The sequence below is a fragment of the Zea mays genome, chromosome 1, assembly GCF_902167145.1.
Source record: "Zea mays cultivar B73 chromosome 1, Zm-B73-REFERENCE-NAM-5.0, whole genome shotgun sequence".
Classification (NCBI taxonomy): domain Eukaryota; kingdom Viridiplantae; phylum Streptophyta; class Magnoliopsida; order Poales; family Poaceae; genus Zea; species Zea mays.
The window spans coordinates 240177034-240198174 of NC_050096.1; the positions used below are offsets into that span (position 1 = coordinate 240177034).

Consider the following 21141-nt stretch of genomic DNA (forward strand, 5'->3'; position numbering starts at 1 on the left):
GGAACTTTGCAGTAAGATCCCACCACGCTCTCAATGAAAATATTCTTGCAGGTAGAAGCCATCTTTCCTCAGGATAACCCCTGAGCAAGGCCTTAACGCAAAAGACAACCTCTATCCACAAGATCTGAGCAGGGCTAAGCGTTTTTGTAAATCATATTTTTATACTTCATCTGAAGTATCTATAAAGGTATGGATATCAAGGAAGGCAATGCATCAAAGGGTTCCAAGCAACTCCTATAAACCTAATGCACATTTCATTAGACTTAAAGTGTGCAAAAATTATTTAAAAACACAAGGAAAGGGGTTGCATGCACCGGGGCTTGCCTGGAATAAACACTAGGTTAGTGTTTGTTAGATGACGTCCGCTTGATGAGTATCCCTCGACCGAACATTCGCTTGATTTAACCATCTTCAGGTTGGTCCATTAGCTGACCATGCGGAGTAGTCCACGCTTGGGGTCGACTTGACTCAAGTTCTCCGCATCTCGTGGTTAATCAACGTACCTGAATGAAATGCAGCACATGAATGCATATAAACAGGAATAGCACAAATCTAAATAGTGTTATACGATAGCGTATTAAACACCTAGTGACGAGGCGTTGTACAATTTTATACGGAAACACTAGTTACCGACGTACGACTAAGCTCAATAATTATGCTTCTCTAGATTAACCGAACCTAACGCGAACATCACAAAACAACAAATTATACACCTTTAATACAATTAGCCTAATCACAACTTATTAGTTAATTAATTAAATTCTGAACTAATCCCTTGCCTTATAAATTATACTACATCTTTATAAGTGATTAAAATATTTTATCATCACATATGTCTACCAAAATTCTACTCGGTCCACTAATTCAGCTAAGTGACTGGAATAGCGAAATAATTCGCCATAGCTGAATCTGGCTCGATAATCGCAAGAACTGCGAAGTCGACGAGAGTTTCGTGACTCAGCAATTTATCGAGCACCTAATGAGCATCGCATTAACACATTAATTTATTTGACGTTCGAACTATTCTAAACACTTCATCAGCTTACCGTTTCAACCGCTGACACGAATCCGCGAGATCAGTAGCGATTTTCCGATCCAGGCAATTTGTCGAGCGCCTAGGGAATATCGCGCTGCTAGCTTCGTCTTCACCCGATTCTTGGGATTCTTGATGACGCGCGGAACGACGACAAGATGGAGACTTGCGGGGTCGAGTACGACAAGGAGTTCCGAGGGTCGACATAAGCAGCACGAAATTGGAAATCAAATCATCGAAGTCGACGAGCACGTCGTGGGCACAACGTGGGTCGACGACGAGATCGTGTTTGGAGCGAGCTGGTGAGGTGGGGGTCGAGCAGGGGATGACGTGTTTGACGACTCGACGGCAAACGACGCGACGATGAAATAACGACGAACTAGCAAGTTGAGCCACGGCGAACGATGTCGACAACAAGACCAGGACGGCACAGATCTAGGACTGTTGCACGCATGATACGACGACGAATGACGATATCAGTCAAGATCGTCGACGCGATGGGAATTCAGGCCAAGCGAGCCGAGAGGACACGCTGGCCAGCAGGAAACTCCGGTCAACACAACAGCAGGGAAATGGGTGCACAGAACGTCGTGCAGAGCGACAACGGCGACCAGGCGAGATCCGAACGCGGGGAGAAGACTCCACGTCGCAGAGAAAAACAAGGAGCAGGGCTGGGCGCGGCATGCTAGAGCTCCGACCAGCAGAGAGGCACAGCGGCTAAGGAAGGTGGAGCTCGCGCGACAACAGAGCTGGGCGCGACGCAGGGAGCAGTGCTAGCGGAAGAACTCGCGCGCGCCAGGGAGCTAGGAACGGCGCGACACGCAGAGAGCTCGGGGCGCAGAGCACCATGGCTGTCCGAGGTAAGCGCGCCCGTAGCCAGGACGGACTGGGAACAACAGAGAGCAGAACGTGTCGGCATGGGAGAGGGAAGCTGGTGCTGCGCGATGGAAGAAAAGGAGCTGCTGGGCGTCTATGGTGAGCAGAGAGCTCGGCCAGGCGAGCTCGGCTGGTAGTAGCGCGGCGGCCAACGCCATGAACAGGTGTGCGGCGCTGAGGCTGTGCGGCAGAACGAGCGCGCAAGGGAGCTGGGAGACTGCCGCGCGGGGAAGAAGCAGGATTGCGCGCGCGCGTTAAATAGGAGCAGGGGCGGTGACGGTAAAGAAATATCAAGAGGAGGAGGAACGGAGACGAGATAAGGCTGAGCGCTGAAAAATCTCCACTCGAAGAGCGGCGGGAGAGAACCTGGACATCGACGAGGGAACGACGGCCGACTGAAGGGGGCTGGTCGCTGGAGGCGACGGTGTGAGGAGCAAGGAAAAATGAAGATGTGCACTCCTGGTGAAGACCGAACAAGGAGAAAAAAAAATCTCGTGGAGGATATTTTCCAGAAGCCAACCTTTTCTGGAAAAAGTGATTGTGTATGATGGAAATTAGGCCCTGTTTCAATCTCGCGAGATAAACTTTAGCAGCTTTTTTTAGCTACTTTTAGCCGTTTATAATCTAAACAAGAGAGCTAATGGTGGTAATTGTGAGAGCACCTAGAGGGGGGGTGAATAGGTGATCCTGTATACTTCAAAACTTAAGCCACAAAACTTTGATTAAGCGTTAGCACAGTTAATGCCAAGTGGCTAAAGAGAAGATCTTGCACAATATGATAACCACAAGGAGTTCAACACAGAGAAGACACAGTGATTTATCCCGTGGTTCGGCCAAGTACAAAACTTGCCTACTCCACGTTGTGGCGTCCCAACGGACGAGAGTTGCACTCAACTCCTCTCAAGTGATCCAATGATCAACTTGAATACCACAGTGTTATGCTTTTCCTTTCAATTTCCCGTTTGCAAGGAATCTCCACAACTTGGAGTCTCTCGCCCTTACACTTGAGATTCATAAAGAAATACGGAGTAAGGGAGGGAAGCAACACACACAAATCCACAGCAAAATGCGCACACACACGGCCAAGAATCGAGCTCAAAGACTATCTCACAGTTCTCACAAGAACGGAGCTCGAATCACTTAGAATAACAAACGGATGCGCAAAGACTGAGTGTGGATGATCAAGAATGCTCAAAGGTTGCTTGGTGTACTCCTCCATGCGCCTAGGGGTCCCTTTTATAGCCCCAAGGCAGCTAGGAGCCGTTGAGAGCAAATCTGGAAGGCTGATCTTGCCTTCTGTCGTCGGGCGCACCGGACACTGTCCGGTGCCCGATTTCCTTCCTTAAACAGCGCAGTCGACCGTTGCTTATTTGGGAGCCGTTGGCGCACCGGACATGTCCGGTGCACACCGGACAGTCCGGTGCCCCCTTCCGACCGTTGGCTTGGCCACGTGTCGCGCGCAGAATCCGCGGCCGACCGTTGGCCCTAGCCGACCGTTGGCTCACCGGACAGTCCGGTGCACACCGGACAGTCCGGTGAATTTTAGCCGTACGCCGTCGGCGAATTCCCGAGAGCGGCCTGTTCGGCCGAGGCAGCCTGGCGCACCGGACACTGTCCGGTGCACCACCGGACAGTCCGGTGCCCCAGACCGAAACAGCCCCTTGGCTGTACACAGCCACCTTTTTCCTTTTCTTTTTCTTCCTGTTTCCAATACTTAGACAAGTATATTAGTACACAAAACCAATGTACTAAGACTTAGAAACATATCTTTGCTCTTGATTTGCACTTTGTTCATCCATTGCATAAATTCACATTTTAAGCACTTGAGTTGGCACTCAATCACCAAAATACTTAGAAATGGCCCAAGGGCACATTTCCCTTTCAATCTCCCCCTTTTTGGTGATTTATGCCAACACAACATAAAGCAACTAGAACAAGTGCGAAATCACTTCAAATAAAATTCAAATTGATTTTGACTCAATTTTGGCATATATGGATCATCCTTTGCCACCACTTGGTTTGTTTTTGGAAATCAAACTCAAATCTCTATCTCTATGTCAAACACACATATTGAGGCATAAAGAGAGTCATTCCGAAAGAGATTGATCAAAGATTTCAAAAACTCCCCCTATTTCCCATAATCAACATTTCTCCCCATACGAAGCCAACTTTTGACAAGAGAGACAATAAAAGAGTTTAACAAAACAAAAACTCTATTCTACTATTTTCAAAATCTCTCAAGTGGTAGCTGATCCATTTATTGCTTTGGCCTTTATTTTCTCCCCCTTTGGCATCAAGCACCAAAACAGAATCAATCTTGGCCCTTTAACCCCATTGCCTCACCAAAGTCTTCAATTAAGAGCAAATGGCAATAAGATTTCATGAGATGAACTTGGAATAAGTTACCTTCTCATCGGAGTGCAGTGGAAGTCTTTCATGGTCCAAGTCCACCTTTTCCCTTTCAATCCTCCTCCGAGACTAAATCATCAACTCAAGCACATGGTTAGTCTCAAAGGGTCAAGTTGTAACACATCTCCCCCTAAACATGCGCATCACTTTGCAACGGACTTGTGAGGTCCAGGGATTGTTTGTACAACTTGAGCACCATAATTAGCAACAAAATGCAGAATGAACCTGATCAAGGGCATAAACACATGTATGCTATAATTCAATCCAAGTTCCACGAATCTAAGACATTTAGCTCACTACGCAACCTGCAAAAGGTCTTCTCATCTAGAGGCTTAGTGAAGATATCGGCTAGCTGGTTCTCGGTGCTAACATGAAACACTTCGATATCTCCCTTTTGCTGGTGGTCTCTCAAAAAGTGATGCCGGATGTCTATGTGCTTTGTGCGGCTGTGCTCAACAGGATTCTCCGCCATGCGGATAGCACTCTCATTGTCACATAGGAGTGGGACTTTGCTCAGATTGTAGCCAAAGTCCCGGAGGGTTTGCCTCATCCAAAGCAGTTGCGCGCAACACTGACCTGCGGCAACATACTCGGCCTCAGCGGTGGATAGGGCAACAGAGGTTTGTTTCTTAGAGTTCCATGACACCAGGGACCTTCCTAAGAATTGGCACGTCCCCGATGTACTCTTCCTATCGACCTTACATCCAGCATAGTCGGAGTCTGAGTATCCAACTAAGTCAAAGGTAGACCCCTTTGGATACCAGAGCCCGAAGCAAGGCGTAGCAACCAAATATCTAAGAATTCGCTTCACCGCCACTAAGTGACACTCCTTAGGATCGGATTGAAATCTAGCACACATGCATACGCTAAGCATAATATCCGGTCTACTAGCACATAAGTAAAGCAAAGAACCTATCATTGACCGGTATGCTTTTTGATCAACGGACTTACCTCCTTTGTTGAGGTCGGTGTGTCCGTCGGTCCCCATCGGAGTCTTTGCGGGCTTGGCGTCCTTCATCCCAAACCGCTTTAGCAGATCTTGCGTGTACTTCGTTTGGGAGATGAAGTTGCCGTCCTTGAGTTGCTTCACTTGGAACCCAAGGAAGTAGTTCAACTCGCCCATCATCGACATCTCGAATTTCTGCGTCATCACCCTGCTAAACTCTTCACAAGACTTTTGGTTAGTAGAACCAAATATTATGTCATCGACATAAATTTGGCACACAAACAAATCACCATCACATGTCTTAGTAAAAAGAGTTTGTTGGGGTCGTGCTTCGGTGCGCCGAAGGTCTCACACGAAGAAGCAGCCTCGGCTGAAGTCGTCTCCAAGAGATGGCCGAAGGTCCCTTTTCATGGAGCTTCGGCGTTTTAAACCGACATAGAGATAGAATGACCTTTTTATACATATAGGTCTGAGTCAATGCTATAAACTTTCGCAAGGGGCATAATTGTAATTTGTCACAGGCTGCGACCTGTGCCTATAAATAGATGAACAGTACCTCTGTACTATTCACGTGAACCTGTCATTTGCTTTCACATCACGCTTGTACTTTTGCCTTCTGCAGGACCGAAGGTACATTTGTAATTCAAAGCCATTTATATTCATTAATACAAGTAGAGATAATTCTATGACAATATTTAAATTTTTATTTCATATTCTATGATTTATGTGAACGCTTCATTCTTCGTTATTATGCTTACGAAGGTATGTCCTTCGTAACCTTCGTCCGAGATGCTTTATATCCCGAAGGGATATATTGTTATGGAGGACGAAGGACCTTAACACTTAACATTTTTTGTGTTGCCTTGTTCTTAATTCTTAGCATTTGAGAACAAGTCCCCAACAGAGTTGGATCGGCTTTCCCAACCTTGAAAGCATTGGCAATTAGAAAGTCTCTAAGGCATTCATACCATGCTCTTGGGGCTTGCTTAAGTCCATAGAGCGCCTTAGAGAGCTTACACACGTGGTTGGGGTACCGTTCATCCTCGAAGCCAGGGGGTTGCTCCACGTACACCTCCTCCTTGATCGGCCCATTGAGGAAAGCGCTCTTCACATCCATTTGGAACAGCCTGAAAGAATGGTGAGCGGCATATGCTAGCAGGATACGAATAGACTCTAGCCTAGCCACAGGAGCAAAAGTCTCCTCGAAATCCAAACCTGCGACTTGGGCATAACCTTTTGCCACAAGTCGAGCCTTGTTTCTCGTCACCACCCCGTGTTCGTCCTGTTTGTTGCGGAACACCCACTTGGTTCCCACAACATTTTGCTTCGGACGAGGCACCAGCGTCCAAACTTCATTTCTCTTGAAGTTGTTGAGCTCCTCCTGCATGGCCAACACCCAGTCCGGATCTAGCAAGGCCTCCTCTACCCTGAAAGGCTCAATAGAAGAGACAAAGGAGTAATGCTCACAAAAATTAACTAATCGAGATCGAGTAGTTACTCCCTTGCTAATGTCACCCAGAATTTGGTCGACGGGATGATCCCTTTGAATCATCGCTCGAACTTGGGTTGGAGGTGCTGGTTGCGCATCTTCCTCCATCACACGATCATCTTGTGCTCCCCCTTGATCACACGCCTCCTGTTGATGAACCTGTCCATCGTCTTGAGTTGGGGGTAGCACCATAGTTGAGGAAGATGTTTGATCTCGTTCATCGTGTTCCTGTGGCCGCACTTCTCCAATTGCCATGGTTCGTATAGCGGCCGTTGGAACATCTTCTTCATCTACATCATCACAATCAACAACTTGCTCTCTTGGAGAGCCATTAGTCTCATCAAATACAACGTTGCTAGAGACTTCAACCAAACCCGATGATTTGTTGAAGACTCTATACGCCTTTGTATTTGAGTCATAACCTAATAAAAACCCTTCTACAGCTTTGGGAGCAAACTTAGAATTTCTACCCTTCTTCACTAGAATGTAGCACTTGCTCCCAAATACACGAAAGTAAGATACATTGGGTTTGTTACCGGTTAGAAGCTCATACGACGTCTTCTTGAGGAGGCAGTGAAGGTAGACCCTGTTGATGGCGTGGCAAGCCGTGTTCACGGCTTCCGACCAAAAACGCTCGGGGGTCTTGAACTCTCCAAGCATAGTCCTCGCCATGTCGATTAGTGTCCTGTTCTTCCTCTCTACCACACCATTTTGCTGTGGTGTGTAGGGAGCAGAGAACTCATGCTTGATCCCTTCCTCTTCAAGGAACTCCTCCACTTGAAGGTTCTTGAACTCGGACCCGTTGTCGCTCCTTATCTTCTTCACCTTGAGCTCAAACTCATTTTGAGCTCTCCTGAGGAAGCGCTTGAGGGTCCCTTGGGTTTCAGACTTATCCTGCAAAAAGAACACCCAAGTGAAGCGGGAAAAGTCATCAACAATAACTAGACCATACTTACTCCCTCCTATGCTCAGATAGGCGACGGGTCCGAAGAGGTCCATATGCAGCAGCTCCAGGGGTCTTGAAGTAGTCATCACATTCTTGCTGTGATGTGCTCCTCCCACTTGTTTACCTGCTTGACAAGCTGCACAAGGTCTATCTTTTTCGAATTGCACGTTAGTCAAACCTATCACGTGTTCTCCCTTTAGAAGCTTGTGAAGGTTCTTCATCCCCACATGTGCTAAGCGGCGATGCCACAGCCAGCCCATGCTAGTCTTAGCTATTAAGCATGCATCTAGACCGGCCTCTTCTTTTGCAAAATCAACTAAATAAAGTTTGCCGTCTAATACACCCTTAAAAGCTAGTGAACCATCACTTCTTCTAAAGACAGACACATCTACATTTGTAAATAGACAGTTATATCCCATATGACATAATTGACTAACAGATAGCAAATTATATCCAAGACTCTCCACTAAGAACACATTAGAGATAGAATGCTCATTGGAGATTGCAATTTTACCTAGCCCTTTTACCTTGCCTTGATTCCCATCACCGAATATAATTGAATCTTGGGAATCCTTATTCTTGACGTAGGAGGTGAACATCTTCTTCTCCCCCGTCATATGGTTTGTGCATCCGCTGTCGATAATCCAGCTTGAACCCCCGGATGCATAAACCTGCAAGGCAAATTTAGGCTTGGGACTTAGGTACCCAACTCTTGTTGGGTCCTACAAGGTTAGTGCAAATTTCCTTAGGGACCCAAATGCAAGTTTTGTCTCCCTTGCATTTTGCCCCTAACTTCCTAGCAACTATTTTCCTATCCTTTCTACAAATAGCAAAGGAAGCATTTAGTGCATGATAAATTGTAGAAGGTCCATTCATAACTTTTCTAGGAATATTAACAACATTTCTCCTAGGCATATTATGAACAACATTTCTCCTATCAACATTTCTATCATGCACATAGGAAGAACTAGAAGCAAACATGACATGAGAATCAAAATCATCATAAGCATTAAAACTCCTATAAGCATTTCTAGTTTGTCTCCTATCATGGTACATAAAAGCATGGTTCTTTTGCACACTACTAGCCATAGGGGCCTTCCCTTTCTCCTTGGCGGAGATGGGAGCCTTATGGCTTGTCAAGTTCTTGACTTCCCTCTTGAAGCCAAGCCCATCCTTAATTGAGGGGTGTCTACCAATTGTGTAGGCATCCCTTGCAAATTTTAGTTTATCCAAATCACTCTTGCTAGTCTTAAGTTGGGCATTAAGACTAGCTACTTCATCATTTAATTTAGAAATGCACTCTAGGTGTTCACTACAAGCATCAACATTAAAGTCTTTACACCTAGTGCAAATCACAACATGTTCTACACAAGATGTTAATTTACTAGATTTTTTTAGCTTAGCATTTAAATCATCATTTATGCTCTTTAAGCTAGAAATTGTCTCATGGCAAGAAGATAATTCACAAGAAAGCATTTCATTTCTCTTAACTTCTAAAGCATGGGATTTTTGTGCTTCTACAAATTTGTCATGCTCTTCATATAAAAGGTCCTCTTGTTTTTCTAGTAATCTATTCTTGTCATTCAAGGCATCAATCAACTCATTAATCTTATCAATTTTAGATCTATCTAATCCCTTGAATAAGCATGAGTAATCTATCTCATCATCATCACTAGACTCATCCTCACTAGAAGAAGCATAGGTATGGTTTTGAGTACATACCTTCTTCTCCCTTGCCATAAGGCATGTGTGACGCTCGTTGGGGAAGAGGGTCGATTTGTTGAAGGCGGTGGCAGCGAGTCCCTCATTGTCGGAGTCGGAAGAGGAGCAATCCGAATCCCACTCCTTTCCGATATGTGCCTCACCCTTGGCCTTCTTGTAATGCTTCTTCTTTTCCCTCTTGTCCTCCTTTTCCTGGTCACTTTCATTATCGGGACAGTTAGCAATGAAATGACCAATCTTACCACATTTGAAGCATGAGCGCTTCTCCTTTGTCTTGGTCTTGTTTGGCTGTCCCTTGCGACCTTTAAGCGCCGTCTTGAAGCGCTTAATGATGAGGGCCATCTCCTCATTATTTAGCCCGGCCGCCTCAACTTGCGCCACCTTGCTTGGTAGCGCCTCCTTGCTCCTTGTTGCCTTGAGAGCAATTGGTTGAGGCTCATTGATCGGTCCATTCAAGGCGTCGTCCACGTATCTTGCCTCCTTGATCATCATCCGCCCGCTTACGAATTTTCCGAGTACCTCCTCGGGCGTCATCTTCGTGTACCTGGGATTCTCACGAATATTGTTCACGAGATGAGGATCAAGAACGGTAAATGACCTTAGCATTAGGCGGACGACGTCATGGTCCGTCCATCGCATGCTTCCGTAGCTCCTTATTTTGTTGATAAGGGTCTTGAGCCGGTTGTATGTTTGGGTTGGCTCCTCGCCCCTTATCATTGCAAACCTTCCAAGCTCGCCCTCCACCAACTCCATTTTAGTGAGCATGGTGATGTCGTTCCCCTCGTGAGAAATCTTGAGGGTGTCCCATATCTGCTTGGCATTGTCCAAGCCGCTCACCTTATTGTACTCGTCCCTGCACAAAGAGGCTAGCAACACAGTAGTAGCTTGTGCATTTTTATGAATTTGTTCATTAATAAACATAGGGCTATCCGAGCTATCAAATTTCATTCCATTCTCTACGATCTCCCATATGCTTGGATGGAGAGAGAATAAATGACTACGCATTTTGTGACTCCAAAATCCGTAGTCCTCCCCATCAAAGTGTGGAGGTTTGCCGAGAGGAATGGAAAGCAAATGCGAATTCGAACTATGTGGAATACGAGAATAATCAAATGAAAAGTTCGAATTGACCGTCTTCCTGTAGTCGTTGTCGTCGTCCTTTTGAGAAGAAGAGGATTCGTCGCTGTCGTAGTAGACGATCTCCTTGATGCGCCTTGTCTTCTTCTTCTTCCCATCTTTGCGCTTGTGGCCCGAGCCAGAGTCATTGGATTTGTCATCTTTTGGCTCGTTGACGAAGGACTCCTTTTCCTTGTCGTTGATCACGATTCCCTTCCCCTTAGGATCCATCTCTTCGGGCGGTTAGTCCCTTTCTTGAAGAGAACGGCTCTGATACCAATTGAGAGCACCTAGAGGGGGGGTGAATAGGTGATCCTGTATACTTCAAAACTTAAGCCACAAAACTTTGATTAAGCGTTAGCACAGTTAATGCCAAGTGGCTAAAGAGAAGATCTTGCACAATATGATAACCACAAGGAGTTCAACACAGAGAAGACACAGTGATTTATCCCGTGGTTCGGCCAAGTACAAAACTTGCCTACTCCACGTTGTGGCGTCCCAACGGACGAGAGTTGCACTCAACTCCTCTCAAGTGATCCAATGATCAACTTGAATACCACAGTGTTATGCTTTTCCTTTCAATTTCCCGTTTGCAAGGAATCTCCACAACTTGGAGTCTCTCGCCCTTACACTTGAGATTCACAAAGAAATACGGAGTAAGGGAGGGAAGCAACACACACAAATCCACAGCAAAATGCGCACACACACGGCCAAGAATCGAGCTCAAAGACTATCTCACAGTTCTCACAAGAACGGAGCTCGAATCACTTAGAATAACAAACGGATGCGCAAAGACTGAGTGTGGATGATCAAGAATGCTCAAAGGTTGCTTGGTGTACTCCTCCATGCGCCTAGGGGTCCCTTTTATAGCCCCAAGGCAGCTAGGAGCCGTTGAGAGCAAATCTGGAAGGCTGATCTTGCCTTCTGTCGTCGGGCGCACCGGACACTGTCCGGTGCCCGATTTCCTTCCTTAAACAGCGCAGTCGACCGTTGCTTATTTGGGAGCCGTTGGCGCACCGGACATGTCCGGTGCACACCGGACAGTCCGGTGCCCCCTTCCGACCGTTGGCTTGGCCACGTGTCGCGCGCAGAATCCGCGGCCGACCGTTGGCCCTAGCCGACCGTTGGCTCACCGGACAGTCCGGTGCACACCGGACAGTCCGGTGAATTTTAGCCGTACGCCGTCGGCGAATTCCCGAGAGCGGCCTGTTCGGCCGAGGCAGCCTGGCGCACTGGACACTGTCCGGTGCACCACCGGACAGTCCGGTGCCCCAGACCGAAACAGCCCCTTGGCTGTACACAGCCACCTTTTTCCTTTTCTTTTTCTTCCTGTTTCCAATACTTAGACAAGTATATTAGTACACAAAACCAATGTACTAAGACTTAGAAACATACCTTTGCTCTTGATTTGCACTTTGTTCATCCATTGCATAAATTCACATTTTAAGCACTTGAGTTGGCACTCAATCACCAAAATACTTAGAAATGGCCCAAGGGCACATTTCCCTTTCAAATTGAAGCTAAACTTTAGCACTTCAATTCATATAGCTAAAGTTTAGTAGGAAGCTAAAGTTTATTCCGTGAGATTGAAACGGGGCCTTAAACTAGAAGCTTGGGCGGTGGGGGAATTTGCTTTTTTTCCTTCTTTTCCATTTTTAGACTAAAACGAAATGCAGATATTTTGAGGTTGTATAATCATGGTTTAAAAGATGTATAAAATGGTCAAACAAAACGAGATCGATAACAATATTTGAACATAACTTGATTCGATGGCTACTCCGAAATCAGATGAATTCGTACCCATTATTTCTATTTGAAGATTTAGATCGAGACAAGACACACAGACCGAACCCAACGAGATCAGGACTGATATTTTAAATTGTATTCTGCAACTCGATACCCGATACATCTGTTGAGGATAATTTGCTGGAAACCAACCACAATAATAAACCCTCAACGTGATGTTTCGATTCACGAGAAGAGACTAAATTATTTTACACCTAAAAACTTTAATCGTCAAGTTCTATTTAATTTGTTTGGGACGAACTCAGAGGGCTGAACTAAGTTTTCAAATACGTCTTCGTGCGAGCGATGAATTTTAAATAACCATCGGATGCACCAATTTTCGGAACAACTACTTTCCGAATATCACGAAAATTTCGGAAGAGCCTGAATAAAATAAAAACGATGTCGAACTCGCGACAGACGAAATAGATGCGATATTAAAATCGCAAAAGGCGAAGATGTTTAAAATTTACATCCGATTTATCCACTGATTACGTGCTTAAATCCGTACTCACTGTCGAGCGGAATATAAACACCTGGGGTATTACAGCCCTCCCCCCTTAAAAGAATCTCGTCCCGAGATTCAGAACGAAAGACTTCTAAGAGTAGAGCAGCATGTAACCCATTTCCTTATCAGCGATAATCGTAAGGCAGTTCTGAGCGAAGGCAAGTGTCTCAGGATGTTGTTTCCCCTAGTGGACATAACATGTATCGACGTAAGCCAATTTAGAAATGTCCATTAGTAGAGACAACATCAGCCAGAGGAACACATAAGGTTTCATGTGTGCAGTTTGCTTTTTCTGTTGACACTATACTATCTGAGTCTGTTGGGCGAGCAGTAGATATGTGACTTTACCCAAACAGAATTAGATGCAACCTCTTGGGTAAAACACACAGAAAGAGGTTTACCAACAAGTGGTTATAGGAAATTCATAGCATAGGGGACGGGTGTGGATGTCGAATACTGTCACGGTTAACATGTGGCTAACCTGAGAATTCAAGTCCACGAAAGATGGTATAGATTCGAGAAAATCACCAGCGGAGGGATCTGTAGATGCGGACTTTGCAACCAGTCCATTTTATCAAGCACTAGGCATGGCTCGACTTGATCACACATGCTGGAAAAGCACACGTGAGACAATCGAGGCATGACTAGAGCGATGACTAGGGGTTATCAGTTGATTTTAACTTGATCTTTGTAAGAACTTTCTTAGGATGGGTTGAACCAAAGTGAGTTTAGACAACTCGATTAAACGATCTTTAAACTCAACCTTTGTTCACAATGCAGTTACAAGTTAGTAAAACCAACTTGTTGAACTACTTTTGACATTGAGTAAGTCCTCTCAGTACCATCGGTAAGCCAAGGGTTGAGAGTTTACTCATATTAACAGTTGGTCATGCATTTGGGCAAGAATCCATTTGGTCAGGTTGTTCATCCGTTTCTTCATGTGAGATGAATTATCCACTTGGTTAGGGAATACTTGGATTAAATAAGAGAGAGAATGAACAAACTCCTGCATCTCAACAGCAGGGAAAAATCAATCTTCATTTTGAGAGCTAATCAATTGTCTCTCGACACTAAAAAGCTCCAAGGCTTCACCTTTACACAAAGGATGTAAAGGGAACTTGTATGAGTAGTCACTACCAAGATCAAAAGACATAAGACCACACATGAAAGTGGTAATGCCCGTTTGGTCCAACAGTGATGATAGATGTTGCTTGGTCACTCGACAAACAACATAGAAATTGTTTCAAGGAAGGTGTCCACGGAAGATCACACATCAGTGTAGTTCCATAATGGATCATGACCAGAGACCTTGATACCAGCATCCGACGAGTAGCACAGTCCTGTGTGCGCATTCACAGGAGGCTCTCAGTTTCGCTGCGGCACCATAAGTCATTAACCATGACACCATTACCGAACTGGCACCAATAACAATCTCACGTAGCAAAAAAATATTGTGCTAAGATAACGCATTGACATAGTCTCATAATGGATTACAACTATTATCCGTGATACCAGCGCGTGCCAAACAGCGCATCCATGTGTCGATCGTCCACATGAGGCCCTCGGTTTCGTCGCAGCACCATCGGTTTTAGTTATAACGCCATTACCAGACGTAACCAATAAGAAATCTCACGCGACACAAATAGACTGAGCAAAGGTGACAATATACAAAGAGATACTCCACCTGTAAGAATGGTTACAAGTAGATAGCCAATAGATCATGGCCCGATGAAATGAACAAGACATGGCCATAACCTAAACTTGTTGAAAGGAGTATGATGGGAGACTGTTAATTCAGCCCCAAACATATTTCTATGCCCATCGTAGGGATTACAAGGTCAAGGATTAGTATCTGACTAGATGCAGAGTAAAAATAATCATGAGATTAAGTTGGCATGCCTTTGATAGATATGAGGAAACCAAAGGCATCAAATTCAATAAAATGATCGGACATATCTTTCCTAAGTTAGGTCAAAAGTAACATGGCGGTCCATAAAAACAGGCAAACTGGATAAGGTACATCAGCTTGCACCAACCGAACACGGACATGGTTTAGGATGGAGACATGACTCGAGATTCTTGTTTCAAGTCCAGGTACACTTTATGTCCAACAAAGAAATTATCTAAGTATTTATTTGCATGAATTTGGTCATGGAATTATAATGGAATATTCAAATTTAGGTCATGGTTCACAAATTAAGAACATGGCCTAGTTTCGGGTTTAGGCAATCAATTACCAACTTTCTATTGGCACATCAAGCATAAGAGCAAGCACATAAAGCACCCTAAGAGGTCACCTAAAGAATGGAGGACACCTATTTCATCGAAGTTCATAATACTGCATTACACCACATTATCTACAATCACTGGTTATTAGAATAAAGGTGAGAGAAGCATTTTGGGTGTATAGGTGACAAACATGATGCAACAATCAGGATGCATGCTCGTCCTATTCGTCCTCACGAGTTTTGCCAACATACTGTGGCAATAACGTTCTATATCGGTGGCATACTTACGACTCTCACGGTATTTTGCTAGTCGTCAGCTACACATACGTTTTCGAGGTTAGTGTACCTGCAGAAAAAATCCATCATAGCCCAATTTCCCAATGATGCAAGTCACACATGACAGTTTATCATAGTTTATACTCCATATATTGCTATATGGAGGCCAGCTCATCATTAAGCGCCGAGCCACGCATAGGCGATGTTGCCACACTTTAACCATAGGGCAACTCATTATGGTAACTCACCTTCTTACCAGAGCGTAGGTGCGTCGTTACAAGTACAATACACTTCTCAGTATTCCCATGTCTGTATACCCATACACACACATGGGGTACTGAATTCCCAGAAAAGTAAATACTCCACATCGCAGCTTTCGTATATACATATGTAGAACATGTATATAGTCAAGCACCACAGTTAAGCACTTCCCTAGACCGACGTTTGTTCGGTCATGCTCTCACATCTCACCTTACCTTAAGCGTCGATCCATTCAAGACTGAATGACTTTCAAAATAACAGTACACATGTATGCAATACCCACCCGGTTCTGGGTTAGTGGTTTTAACTAAGCCACCTGATAGTCCTTAAATTTAGGGCTTAACAGAGGATGTCGCTAGCATTATAGTTTTTCAAAACTGTTTTTCAAAGCCAAACAATGTGTTTAGTTGAAAATAAGTTTTTCAAAACCAAAACTTTTGTTTTGAAAATTCGTATGTGACTGTATATACTTAATCCTGCTCCGATACCAGCTGTGGCAGAACCTCCCAAGTTATTGGGCCCACATGCACCTGTCCTTGTCTCAAAGACCTCAGACTGTTATGCATGTGCACCAGATAACTTAACAGGATCCGTCCGATTGCCCCAAGGACATCGGATAAACCACTTACAACCAGAACCGCGGGATTAAGTAAACACAAATCACACACCAACATTTTTGCAGCGGAAATTTTATTACCAAATTTTACATGTTACATCAAGTTTTATAATGTACATTATCAGAGTGATTACAAAAAGTGATTCAAAAGAATAACTTTGAACTGTTATAAATTGTTTATAAGTTTGAAATATATGCTAGCTTAAGTGACCATCCTCAATAAGAAGATAAAGACGGGGTATACTTATATAAGAAGGCCGAGTCCACCGGCACTTAACACCATCACAGCAGCACAAAACTATAACCTGAAAAACAACAGGGAATAAAACCCTGAGTATGGAATTACTCAGCAAGACTTACCCGACTAAAGAAAAGACTCTCAAGGATATGCTGGATTTGGGAATCAAGGAGAGGCTTTAGCAAGAATCAACTTAGATACTTTTGCAGAATTAGCTTACTAAAGTGAGTCCTTACTTTCAATATTTTAATGCCAGATTAAATATTAATAGACTCTGTTTGCATCTGGTCTAATTTCACCATCTCATCAATACAACATAATTTTTATTCATGAGGTTCACATCTTGACTTAGGTTGTAGGTCGGAGATCAAGTCTCCACTCTCCGGGGATATAACGGCGATCCGAATCGATTTACTCAGCTGAGGATCTCTAACCACACGACATATGTTTCTCGTAAACCTTGCATGTCTACCATTCCCACGGATCCTCCACTGCATGAACAGGTCCGCGCCACCCGAGAGCACACCACCCCTTTTAAGGCGGTCCTTTGCCAGGAGGGTACGTGCCACTCTCGCCATCTCTCCACTCCCAGTGCGCGATTTTCTTTTCATGTATGGAATAGCCGGGTTCAGGCTTACCCTGTCCCATTTCCAGGGCATGTGGCTAGTTAAGATAGTCCTTGATCAACAGGCCTACATACGCATCCAATCCTTAACTAACCTGGGTAGAACATCACCTGTTCCAAACCCAAGTCCCGATTTAAGTACTTCCATCCTTAGGATTGTTTATGTTCCTAGGATGAAAAGAGCATCAAAGGGAACTTTGCAGTAAGATCCCACCACGCTCTCAATGAAAATATTCTTGCAGGTAGAAGCCATCTTTCCTCAGGATAACCCCTGAGCAAGGCCTTAACGCAAAAGACAACCTCTATCCACAAGATCTGAGCAGGGCTAAGCGTTTTTGTAAATCATATTTTGATACTTCATCCGAAGTATCTATAAAGGTATGGATATCAAGGAAGGCAATGCATCAAAGGGTTCCAAGCAACTCCTATAAACCTAATGCACATTGCATTAGACTTAAAGTGTGCAAAAATTATTTAAAAACACAAGGAAAGGGGTTGCATGCACCGGGGCTTGCCTGGAATAAACACTAGGTTAGTGTTTGTTAGATGACGTCCGCTTGATGAGTATCCCTCGACCGAACATTCGCTTGATTTAACCATCTTCAGGTTGGTCCATTAGCTGACCATGCGGAGTAGTCCACGCTTGGGGTCGACTTGACTCAAGTTCTCCGCATCTCGTGGTTAATCAACGTACCTGAATGAAATGCATTATGCACATGAATGCATATAAACAGGAATAACACAAATCTAAATAGTGTTATACGATAGCGTATTAAACACCTAGTGACAAGGCGTTGTACAATTTTATACGGAAACACTAGTTACCGACGTACGACTAAGCGCAATAATTATGCTTCTCTAGATTAACCGAACCTAACGCGAACATCACAAAACAACAAATTATACACCTTTAATACAATTAGCCTAATCACAACTTATTAGTTAATTAATTAAATTCTGAACTAATCCCTTGCCTTATAAATTATACTACATCTTTATAAGTGATTAAAATATTTTATCATCACATATGTCTACCAAAATTCTACTCGGTCCACTAATTCAGCTAAGTGACTCGAATAGCGAAATAATTCGCCATAGCTGAATCTGGCTCGATAATCGCAAGAACTGCGAAGTCGACGAGAGTTTCGTGACTCAGCAATTTATCGAGCACCTAATGAGCATCGCATTAACACATTAATTTATTTAACGTTCGAACTATTCTAAACACTTCATCAGCTTACCGTTTCAACCGCTGACACGAATCCGCGAGATCAGTAGCGATTTTCCGATCCAGGCAATTTGTCGAGCGCCTAGGGAATATCGCGCTGCTAGCTTCGTCTTCACCCGATTCTTGGGATTCTTGATGACGCGTGGAATGACGACGAGATGGAGACTTGCGGGGTCGAGTACGACAAGGAGTTTCGAGGGTCGACATAAGCAGCACGAAATTGGAAATCAAATCATCGAAGTCGACGAGCACGTCGTGGGCACAACGTGGGTCGACGACGAGATCGTGTTTGGAGCGAGCTGGTGAGGTGGGGGTCGAGCAGGGGATGACGTGTTTGACGACTCGACGGCAAACGACGCGACGATGAAATAACGACGAACTAGCAAGTTGAGCCACGGCGAACGATGTCGACAACAAGACCAGGACGGCACAGATCTAGGACTGTTGCACGCATGATACGACGACGAATGACGATATCCGTTAAAATCGTCGACGCGATGAGAATTCAGGCCAAGCGAGCCGAGAGGACACGCTGGCCAGCAGGAAACTCCGGTCAACACAACAGCAGGGAAATGGGTGCACAGAACGTCGTGCAGAGCGACAACGGCGACCAGGCGAGATCCGAACGCGGGGAGAAGACTCCACGTCGCAGAGAAAAACAAGGAGCAGGGCTGGGCGCGGCATGCTAGAGCTCCGACCAGCAGAGAGGCACAGCGGCTAAGGAAGGTGGAGCTCGCGCGACAACAGAGCTGGGCGCGACGCAGGGAGCAGTGCTAGCGGAAGAACTCGCGCGCGCCAGGGAGCTAGGAACGGCGCGACACGCAGAGAGCTCGGGGCGCAGAGCACCATGGCTGTCCGAGGTAAGCGCGCCCGTAGCCAGGACGGACTGGGAACAACAGAGAGCAGAACGTGTCGGCATGGGAGAGGGAAGCTGGTGCTGCGCGATGGAAGAAAAGGAGCTGCTGGGCGTCTATGGTGAGCAGAGAGCTCGGCCAGGCGAGCTCGGCTGGTAGTAGCGCGGCGGCCAACGCCATGAACAGGTGTGTGGCGCTGAGGCTGTGCGGCAGAACGAGCGCGCAAGGGAGCTGGGAGACTGCCGCGCGGGGAAGAAGCAGGATTGCGCGCGCGCGTTAAATAGGAGCAGGGGCGGTGACGGTAAAGAAATATCAAGAGGAGGAGGAACGGAGACGAGATAAGGCTGAGCGCTGAAAAATCTCCACTCGAAGAGCGGCGGGAGAGAACCTGGACATCGACGAGGGAACGACGGCCGACTGAAGGGGGCTGGTCGCTGGAGGCGACGGTGTGAGGAGCAAGGAAAAATGAAGATGTGCACTCCTGGTGAAGACCGAACAAGGAGAAAAAAAAAATCTCGTGGAGGATATTTTCCAGAAGCCAACCTTTTCTGGAAAAAGTGATTGTGTATGATGGAAATTAAACTAGAAGCTTGGGCGGTGGGGGAATTTGCTTTTTTTCCTTCTTTTCCATTTTTAGACTAAAACGAAATGCAGATATTTTGAGGTTGTATAATCATGGTTTAAAAGATGTATAAAATGGTCAAACAAAACGAGATCGATAACAATATTTGAACATAACTTGATTCGATGGCTACTCCGAAATCAGATGAATTCGTACCCATTATTTCTATTTGAAGATTTAGATCGAGACAAGACACACAGACCGAACCCAACGAGATCAGGACTGATATTTTAAATTGTATTCTGCAACTCGATACCCGATACATCTGTTGAGGATAATTTGCTGGAAACCAACCACAATAATAAACCCTCAACGTGATGTTTCGATTCACGAGAAGAGACTAAATTATTTTACACCTAAAAACTTTAGTCGTCAAGTTCTATTTAATTTGTTTGGGACAAACTCAGAGGGCTGAACTAAGTTTTCAAATACGTCTTCGTGCGAGCGATGAATTTTAAATAACCATCGGATGCACCAATTTTCGGAACAATTACGTTCCGAATATCACGAAAATTTCGGAAGAGCCCGAATAAAATAAAAACGATGTCGAACTCGCGACAGACGAAATAGATGCGATATTAAAATCGCAAAAGGCGAAGATGTTTAAAATTTACATCCGATTTATCCACTGATTACGTGCTTAAATCCGTACTCACTGTCGAGCGGAATATAAACACCTGGGGTGTTACAAAAACGCTGGAGCGACTTACCAGAGGGCTATTCAGACATGCTTAGCCGACCACTAGGGCAAGCGTGTGGAAGCTTATGTGGATGATGTGGTGATCAAGACAGAAAACTCAGAAAATTTCACTAAAGATTTATAGCTAGTCTTCAACAGTCTACGGCAATATCGATGGAAACTTAATCCTGAAAAATGCGTCTTCGGAGTACCAGGAGGAAAATTGCTCGGGTTTATTGTCAGCCACCGGGGAATTGAGGCCAATCCAGAAAAGATCGAGGCTATCATGAGAATGGAAGCACCACGATCACAGAAGAAAGTACAAAGACTTACTGGATGCATGGCAGCCATAAGCAGATTCATATCAAGGCTAGGAGAAAAAGGCCTACCGTTCTACAAGTTGCTCAAGAAGGTAGATAAGTTCCAGTGGACTTCAAAGGCTCAGGAAGTTCTAGACGCACTGAAGAAATTCCTGACAACACCACCAGTGCTAAAACCGCCGCGTCGAGCCACGTCGAGTCAACCGGCTGAAGATCTACTGTTATACATCTCTTGCACGACTCACGTGGTAAGCACCGCGCTAGTGGTCGAGCAAGCGGAAGAAGGACACGCATACCCAGTGCAACATCCCATCTATTTCATCAGTGAAGTCCTGGGTCCCTCGAAGAAGAAATATCCTCAAGT

At 45.0% G+C, this 21141-nt stretch overlaps 1 pseudogene; it reads right to left on the reverse strand.

Moving 5' to 3' along the window:
* Positions 1-1238: 1238 nt before the first annotated feature.
* On the reverse strand, positions 1239-17783 carry LOC103645376 (uncharacterized; annotated as a pseudogene).
* Between the last annotated feature and the right edge of the window lie 3358 nt (positions 17784-21141).